The sequence below is a fragment of the Cavia porcellus genome, unplaced genomic scaffold, assembly GCF_034190915.1.
Source record: "Cavia porcellus strain 051 isolate PalLab524CR breed Dunkin Hartley unplaced genomic scaffold, mCavPor4.1 scaffold_1, whole genome shotgun sequence".
Taxonomy (NCBI): Eukaryota; Metazoa; Chordata; class Mammalia; order Rodentia; family Caviidae; genus Cavia; species Cavia porcellus.
Window position 1 is genome coordinate 79,426,052 of NW_026947484.1, and position 8,652 is coordinate 79,434,703.

At 32.6% G+C, this 8,652-nt stretch overlaps 1 protein-coding gene across 12 annotated transcripts in view; it reads right to left on the bottom strand.

The window, feature by feature from the left end:
• Rfx3 (regulatory factor X3) overlaps positions 1-8,652 on the bottom strand; it is a 289,321-nt gene that overhangs the window by 249,863 nt on the left and 30,806 nt on the right. The window lies entirely within an intron of this gene.

Here is an 8,652-nt window from a genome sequence, read left to right on the forward strand (position 1 = left end):
TCAAACATATCCACACTCAAGTACACAGAAAAACATAAAAACAACCTTACATGTCCAAATACAAATTATAAGAAGACTATTTTCATTATAGAGACCCAGTTATGCACAGTTCCTCTATTAGTGAATACTTGAAACCATGTCATTTCAATGACATACACTGGTGCTTAATCTTGCCCTTGGCAACTGGATGGCAAAACAATTTTGGAGTCCAAGATTTAGAGTAAGACTATTTGGTTTGAATTTGCTTTACCATAAATTTCTCAGATACATTATTCCACATCTTGGATGTTAACTCTGGCAATTCGCCTAACATCTAAAAAATAATGAAACAGATTTACAACTCCCTATTCTAAGCCTCTGGCTACATGTCACATGACTCCCAACTTTTTCAGTTTTAAAAGTGCTATCATATACTTGTAACAGTCAAGGTGAATTTAGGGGAGCAAATCATAATCACAATATTCTTGTAGCAAAATGAATGTTCCAATTATGGGATAAAGACCCATAAGTGGTCTCATCAGGTTTTGCAGCCAAATTAGCTTACTATGACCTTTAAGAAAAGAAAAAATACTGGTATTTTCAGAGTATTTTTAATTTCAAAAATGAATAAATACTACAGGATTATTAATCTAAGTACTTAATTTCTCTTAGAAAGTTACTGTGAGAATTAAAGAAACTCACGACTGCCGGCTTGCAAGGCAGGCGCTTATGCCGCTGAGCTAAATCCCCAGCCTCATCCTTATATACTTGACTAAATTTTTATATTCTTTTGCATTTTTGTGAAATATTTTAAAGTACACATAATAATTTGGAATTTACATTATACCTCAGAATGAAGTAATTTTAGTTCTATGATCACAAATATGAACTGTTCTTGTAGTTTCTATCTTACTTTAGTCCTAAAAAATGAATTTAATATCTTCATAAGTTAATAGGTATTACCTTTAATTATGGCTGGAAAAGTACTTTTCCAAACAATTAAAATCACAGTTTGGAAGAATTTTAAGCATAAGAGAGATACTAAAAGTACATATATCATTTAGCTAAGTAACTAATCATTCTAGTCTTGAGGGATTTTGTTGGGTACAACTTACCAAATATCTGCTTAATTTTTACTTCCAGGGATGAATGACCTTTTAGAGACAATCTTCTTTATGAAAATCAAATGATATTTCCTATAATTTAACCTCATTTTATTTAGGTCTTGACTTTCAAATATAATATCACCTATCATTATGCTGACTTTCTGATTTTAGATGAAAGAGTAAAACAAAAAAGAGGGAAATAGAAATCAATTTGTAAGAAGATTTTAAATCCCGTCTACTGTTTCCCAAGATTAAATAAATAACTTCTATGATTTGCATGTTTGCTCACACCTATCAGTACCATTTTTGAAGCCCTTTTCAGCACCTCTCCAATATTCCATGTTCAGAATGAACTGTGGAGAAAACAGCTATTACTAATTTAGAATAGTTAGCACTCTTAAACTAAGAACTCAATAACCAAGTTTAAGAAAAATGACCATTGCCAACTTTGAAATATTAAACTCCAATTATGTTCATGTTTAAAAACACAAAGTTGGTGACAAACTAAATCAAGTATTCACAGGAAATTGACAGAACTAGAGACCAGTATGTTAAGTGAAATAAACCAGACTCAGAAAGTCAAATACTGAATATTCTCTTTTATATGAAGACTCTAAGAAGCAGAGGTGAAATCTAGAAAAGAATTTCGTATGAAAATAGAACAGAATTTATTAGGGGGGAAAAAGGGATGGAGAACAGCAAGTATGAGGGAAAATAATAATTGGGAAAATAACTGAGATATGTTCTACATATAAATATGTCATTATTCTGCATAACTAATATGTACTAAAAATATTGAGAAAGTCAATTTATAGAGTGCTTCAATTTGAATCTAAACTGTATCTTGAATTCAACCTATTAAATTTTGTGATAATTTTGGTAAACCACAGCTGATAAGAAATTTCATAGACTGTTACAATACAGTAAGGTTTAAAATGTTATTTGGCTAAAGTGAAAACATATATTGGAATTTATTGTATTAAAAACCCTAGAATTCTATGATAAGAATAAAGAAACATTCCTCAATGATATTAGCACTATTTTTAAACACTACCATACCTACAAATTTCATTACCTATGGAAAGCTTATGGAAATTATTGTAAGAATCAGCATACCTAACTACCAGAGTTGGTATTATGAAACCCAAGCAGTATTTTAAAATGCATAAACACTGATGACGCTTGTTAATGTCTCTTTATGCCAAACACAAGTATGTTTAATTGTTTATATTGTAATTTCTATAATTTGTATATACTTTTTAAACTATGGTGCTCTTTTAAAACCAACTGTCATTGGCCCTGGTTAAAGCTAGTAACTTGTGTCCTGTGCAGTATACAATATTGTCAGGAGATAATACTTAAAAAGAACCAACAGTAAAAGAAAGTGCCAAGAGTCTAATTCTTGTCTCTACTTCCACAATGCCAGTAGGCAAAGGAATATATAAACTTAGTGTCAATTCTATAAAAATGCAAGAATAAGAAAACAGATAGTGTTCTTAATTTATATTCCTTGTACAAAAGATGGCCATGGAGAGCAGTGGTTTTGAAACCTTTTTTCCAGTGAAATATCAGACTCGCAGTAGAAAGAGACAAAAATGGACTTGGCCTGCAGGATGGCAAATTTATGTACAATGGCTCCCCAGAAAATGACTGCTGAAGAATTCTTTGGATTTGAAAATTGCTAATAGATAAAAGTACTAGAAAAAGAGATATAAGGTAGTTCACAGGCTATATTTTACAGTCTACATGTGTAAATTCAAAAGTGCTTCTTAACAGTTCTAAGTTTCCCCAATTACAAGATAATCCCTTACCGATACAATTTACCAATTGGGAAAAGCTAAACAAGATACTACATGCTGAAGAACTTTGTAAGTTATGACCTATTAAGTCTCTCTTTTCTTTTGAACATTTTCTTCCCATTTCACAGTATCTACTGTATGTCTGGATCTTATTTACTCTTTCAACTTTTTACACTAGGGAGGTAATACAGTGCTCACACATATGAGTCTATTTCTGAGTATGGTCTCAAGTTGCATCCATTTACCTATCTCAAATTTATCCTTTAAGACTGAGTAATACTCTATTGTATAAAAATACATCTTTTTTATTCATTCCTCAGTTGATGGGTATCTGGGCTCTTTTCAAGATTTAAAGATACTGAAAATTGTGCTGCCATAAACATGGTATATTTTTAATTCTGGGAAAATACCTAGGAGGGGATTAACTAGGTCAATGGGACCTCTAATCCTGGTTATTTGTTTTGTTTTTTGAGGAATCTCCACACTAATTTCCACAGTGGATGCACCAGTCTGCACTCCCACCAACAGTACAAAAGGGTTTCTTTTTCCTCACATTCCCACGAGCATTTACTGGTGATTTCTTGACCATAGACATTCTTTCTGGGGTGAGATAGAAATCTCAGCATTGCTTTAATTTGCATCTCTCAAATAACCAATGATGTTGAACATTTTTTCATACATTTATGTGCTATCTATATTTCTGCCCCAGGGAAGTGCATATTCATCATAGCTGCCTATTTTAGGATCGGGTCTTTGAATTTAGGGGGTGTGATTTTTTTTCAGTTCTTTTATGTTCTAGTCCTTTGTCTGAGGGACCACTGGCTAAAATTTTTTCCTACTCTGTGGATGGTCTTTTCACACTGTTGGTGATTTCTTTTGATGAAGCACCTTTTTTTAAGACAAGGCTTCAGTATGCAATTCAGGCTTACCTTGAACTCACTTTGTAGCCAAGTCTGACCTGAACTCAGTGATCCTCTTGCCTCAGCCTGCCAAGTGCTGAATTATAGGTGTGTACCACCACAGCCAGCCGCTAAGTACTTTAAAAAAAAAAAAAAAATACTACAGAAATTTTCTTCAGATCTACAGAAGCTTTAACAATTACAAAATATGATAACAAGGTCCAGAGCCAGACACCCTCAATGATGAAAATTAAGTTATAAGGATAAAGAATGTTAGATTGTTTTGATAAAGACAACTTAAAGGGCTTGACAAATATGATAAAGTTGTAAGATTTCCTAGAAAACTGTCCAAAAGAAAGGGTACTTTAAGTATATTACCTGCGATAAAAATTATTATAGCTCATTAAATTGTAACTCCTACATATACATGCATAGTTATTTGTTATAAACCATACACATTACTACTCATCTTTCTTGCAACTTTATATCCATAATAAAATTTTAGAAAATGTATACGGGAATTTTTTAAATACTCTATGAAGGCCTTTTATAACATCACAGGTCAGAAGTAGAAGCTATAATTCCAACTTATTTCTCATTGAGCCTTGCTTAACTAGAAAAAAGACTGTGTACGCATCTTCTTATAGAAGCTGAAGATTTTCCCAAAGATAAAAGCCACTTAAACAGAGCCGATAGATCAAATTCAAATAAGAGACTATATGCTCCCTCTGGCAGTTCATAAACACTACATCATAGCGCTTTTGGTTAGAACCAAAAAAACATAGTCTCCAGACCCAAGAAACTAGAAAATATAGCTTTTTTAAAAGATAAATTACTTTGGCTGTAGCATAACAGAACATTTGCCTAACATGTATGTAGTCCTAAATTTAATCACTAGTATAGCAAGACTTCAGTTAATACATTTTTATATCACTAGTATATTCTTTTAAAAAGCAAACCATATTATCTTAAAATAATACCCCTTTAATCATAGGCTTCATCAAAAAAAAAAAAAAGAAAGAAAGAAAGAAATGGCAACATGGCAAAGTTTTACTATCCTGAATGGGCGAGAAACTTCATTTCAATTACTTGGAAAAGTAACAAGCAATTTGGGGCAAACATCATCTCCAAGACCAATGATGATGAATAGCTTTTATGTACTAGAAACACTACATGTGTCTCACTGATGTGCCCCTAATCCACACATCCCACACTCATTTCTGCTCTTTTCACCTTTCCAAGTGCTGGTGGAAGGCTTTGTAGTGAAAGCAGAAATTTGCACAACCATATTACTGCATCTTCTTGTAACCAATCCATTATTGAGTAGGAAAATTATGACATCAACAATATATTAACCAATTATTTTTCTGCTGGTCTGCATGTACATATCTCTGACCAAATTTCAAAGTTAATTTATTGTTTTCTTACCATATCAGAGTAGGTATTTCATAAAATTAACTGTCATCATTTCCTACTAGAACTGATTTTGATATATTTTTGTTTGGCAACCTAAAAATGCAGAGAATAAATATGCTTACTTACTTGTTATGGTTTATGTCTGTGGCCCCCAGGCCTCACGAGTTTGAATTGTGCATTTGTTACTCCTTCATTGTCTAGTGCTTGGATTGATGGTGTCAGCACTCCACCTACATAGGGGTGGAGCCAGGATGTGATGTAATGGCAGGAAGGAGGTGTGCCTTGTTTTTTGCTGGTTCCTGTTTGCTGTTGGCAGCCTTCATGAACTGCAGCCCAGTCATGCCTGCCTCCCTTGGAGCCAACTGAGTGTGGACTGAAACCTCCAAAAACTGTAAGAAATAAACCTTTCCTTTCCCAACTTTGGGCTTCAGGTATTTTGTCTCAGCAAGGAGTAAAAAGTAACTAACACATTACTTGACTTCCATTTCAAATGCCAAATCCAAACATTATGCAGGATAACACCTGAGTACCAATGGGACAGGAAAATACTAATTTAAGAGTGTCATATTTGTGTCCTTATTAAACTTTCCTAAGCTTAATAAGCTTCTAAAACTGGCACATTATAGGAACTTCAATGCCGTTTTTCTGTATGCCTGTAAAGTATGTCTAGTAGTTGTATTTCAAATGCAGCAAGCCTTTAGTGCTACCCGAGGCAAGTGTGGGAGGAACAAGGTGGGAGATGGGAAGAAGTTCTAGTACAGTTCCTGTAACACCACAGAAAGTTGAGTTATCTGAAGCACTTTAGAAATAAAAAACTATAAACACATAATAATGTAAAAGACAATCTATACCTGTTTTCTCTACAATATATACAGTAGTAAAAGGAAATAAAGCTCTTCACCGTATTAACTACTGTCAACCATCAAAAAAGGAAAAATCTATTTCAAAATTTTAAATATAACAGAAAGTATTTAAACATAAGATCCCATAGATGGCAAACTAAAATATTCAATGTATATAGAAAATACAGAAAGTATTTAAACATAAGATCCCATAGATGGCAAACTAAAATATTCAATGTATATAGAAAATACGTGATCAAATTATCTCATATTTTTTCCATAAGCCAAACACAATGTTAGCTACCAAAAAAGCCAGAATGACCCACTGGCCTAAAATATTAAAAGAACAATTAGAATAATATTAAAGATGAATTACTTTATATCTAGAGGCCATGTGATTTTTTAAGTAAGTTATTGATTTTTATGGATAAGTATTGCCAAAAATGCTTATTTAGCCAAAAATTGATTTTGACTTTACCAGAGAAGAGAGAAAATATTTGTTTTCAAAGAATTCAAATTCTAAGAATAAGCATACTGTTTTAATACTCAGGAAAAATAAACACAATAATGAGGAAAGGATTCTTTGAAAGAGTATATATTTTTAGTGTAAGGATGAAATAAGTAATTCTTAATATCAGACTAACTCCTGTACTTACACAAAACTGAGTGGATTAACAGTTGACACACATTTGTTCATTTCTTTAAAATAACTATTATTTGTTTCTTAAAAACAAGTAAGCAAAAAATATAAGAACAGGTCACAAAGATGAAACAATAAGAGACACATTATTATTTGGTTTTAAGAAAATTATCTTAAAAAGAGAAAACTTCATGCTAAGTACAGTGGCATAAACTTGTCAATTTCTAAACCCAAAGACTGAGGCAGGAGGTTCCCAAGTTTCTGGCTAGTAAGACCCTGTCTATAAACAGAAAAAACTAAGAATGTATCTCACTGCTCCCTGGATTCAATCACTAATAAAAAAAAAAAAAAAAAAAAAAAAAACAAATAACAACATACTGAGAAAAATTCTTTGGGTCATGGCAGAACAGGAAAGGTTACTTTTAAACCAATATAATGTAATAGGTAAAAAAAAAAAATTTAGGATGGCAATAACATAGAAATATTTTATCTGTTTATACATTTTCTTATCCTAAATTTGGTCCATGACATCAGAGATCAATTTAGTACAGAGAATACCTGATAGTCAATTACAAACTGCAACTTAGCTGTTTGGCATGATTTAGTTTTGTTTGTTTTCTTTTATTTTTTAAGGCTGTGACAATTATCATAAACTTTTATATTGGTCCATCAAACTTAAAAAAATAACAGAGTAAACAAGCACAGCTGAGCATATATGAACAGGTCTAAATACACATAGAGTTTTGGGGGTTATCTGAACAACGTAAGGATCACCAGAATAATCACATCTGTTTATTACGTGTTTAAGTAATTAAGCAATCTTTGTAATTAACATACCCAAGTTCTCAAAAACAATTTGATGATTTTAACACCACTGTCAGAATTTCTTGCTACTTTACTGTCACTATAAAGAAATATAGTGTATTTCCTGGCATGAAGAATTATCATACATATTAAGTAAATGAGTAAACATTTCACAATAATTTTAAATGCAAATCTGCATTTACATATTTGTAAAAATAATTTCTATCTGTCCCTTTAATTCTGGCACTTTTCTCCACTACCCTCCACAATATCTACTTGTGAACACGCAGTTACGAAATGTAGGCTAATCTACAGTTTTCTATTTCCTCTTCTCCCCTCCAAATGGATGCAAAAAACAGCTCTTTAAAAATCATTCACTGCTCCCCATATCTCGCTGTGATACTACGATAATTGCTTAGGATTTCTCATTTCCTAAATTACTTCAATTTCTCTAACCACCTTACCATACACTAATGCAAATCTGTCTTTGCCACCCATTTTAACCTTAAAACTCAATTTCGTAAAAACCTGTGCTTATATAATGTGCAATTATTCATTTTAAAAAGATCAGCTATGTTGGGTATAACATATTCAAAAATAAGTTGTATTTTTCTCACCCACGATGAGTCCACAGACTACCATGCCAAACATAGAAAGATGACTTCTAATATTCAATGTTCTACATTGGTTCCAGGATAGCTTATTTTTCCTTGATTCTATCTATATACTGTAATGACTTTCTTTTCATATCTGATAAAATTATTCAAAATAGCTTTATCTTGCCCTTCAACTCTTACTGTGTCAGTACTGCATGCTTGACAAGGTGACTAGATGTTGAAGGATATTATGGTGACCAAAACAAGGTTATTACCCATTCTATCTGCTTCAAATACTGACTGCCCTTTTTAAGTGACTTGAGAATTCTTCTAAACTCAGTGACCTTTTAACTTTTTTATTCTCATTTATTATACTCCACAAAAAAATAGTAAAACACCCTACTGATTTGTCATCTCTATGACAACTGGTCATTTCCAGCAAACCCCAGACCGTAGGCCAAGAGGGGCTACAGCCCTAGGCCCTGAACTTTCAAAAGCTTGTATTGTTCTCTGACCCCCGTACCTCTTTATGCTGTTAAAATGCTGCCTACCCCAGGGCTCTGCTGACTCC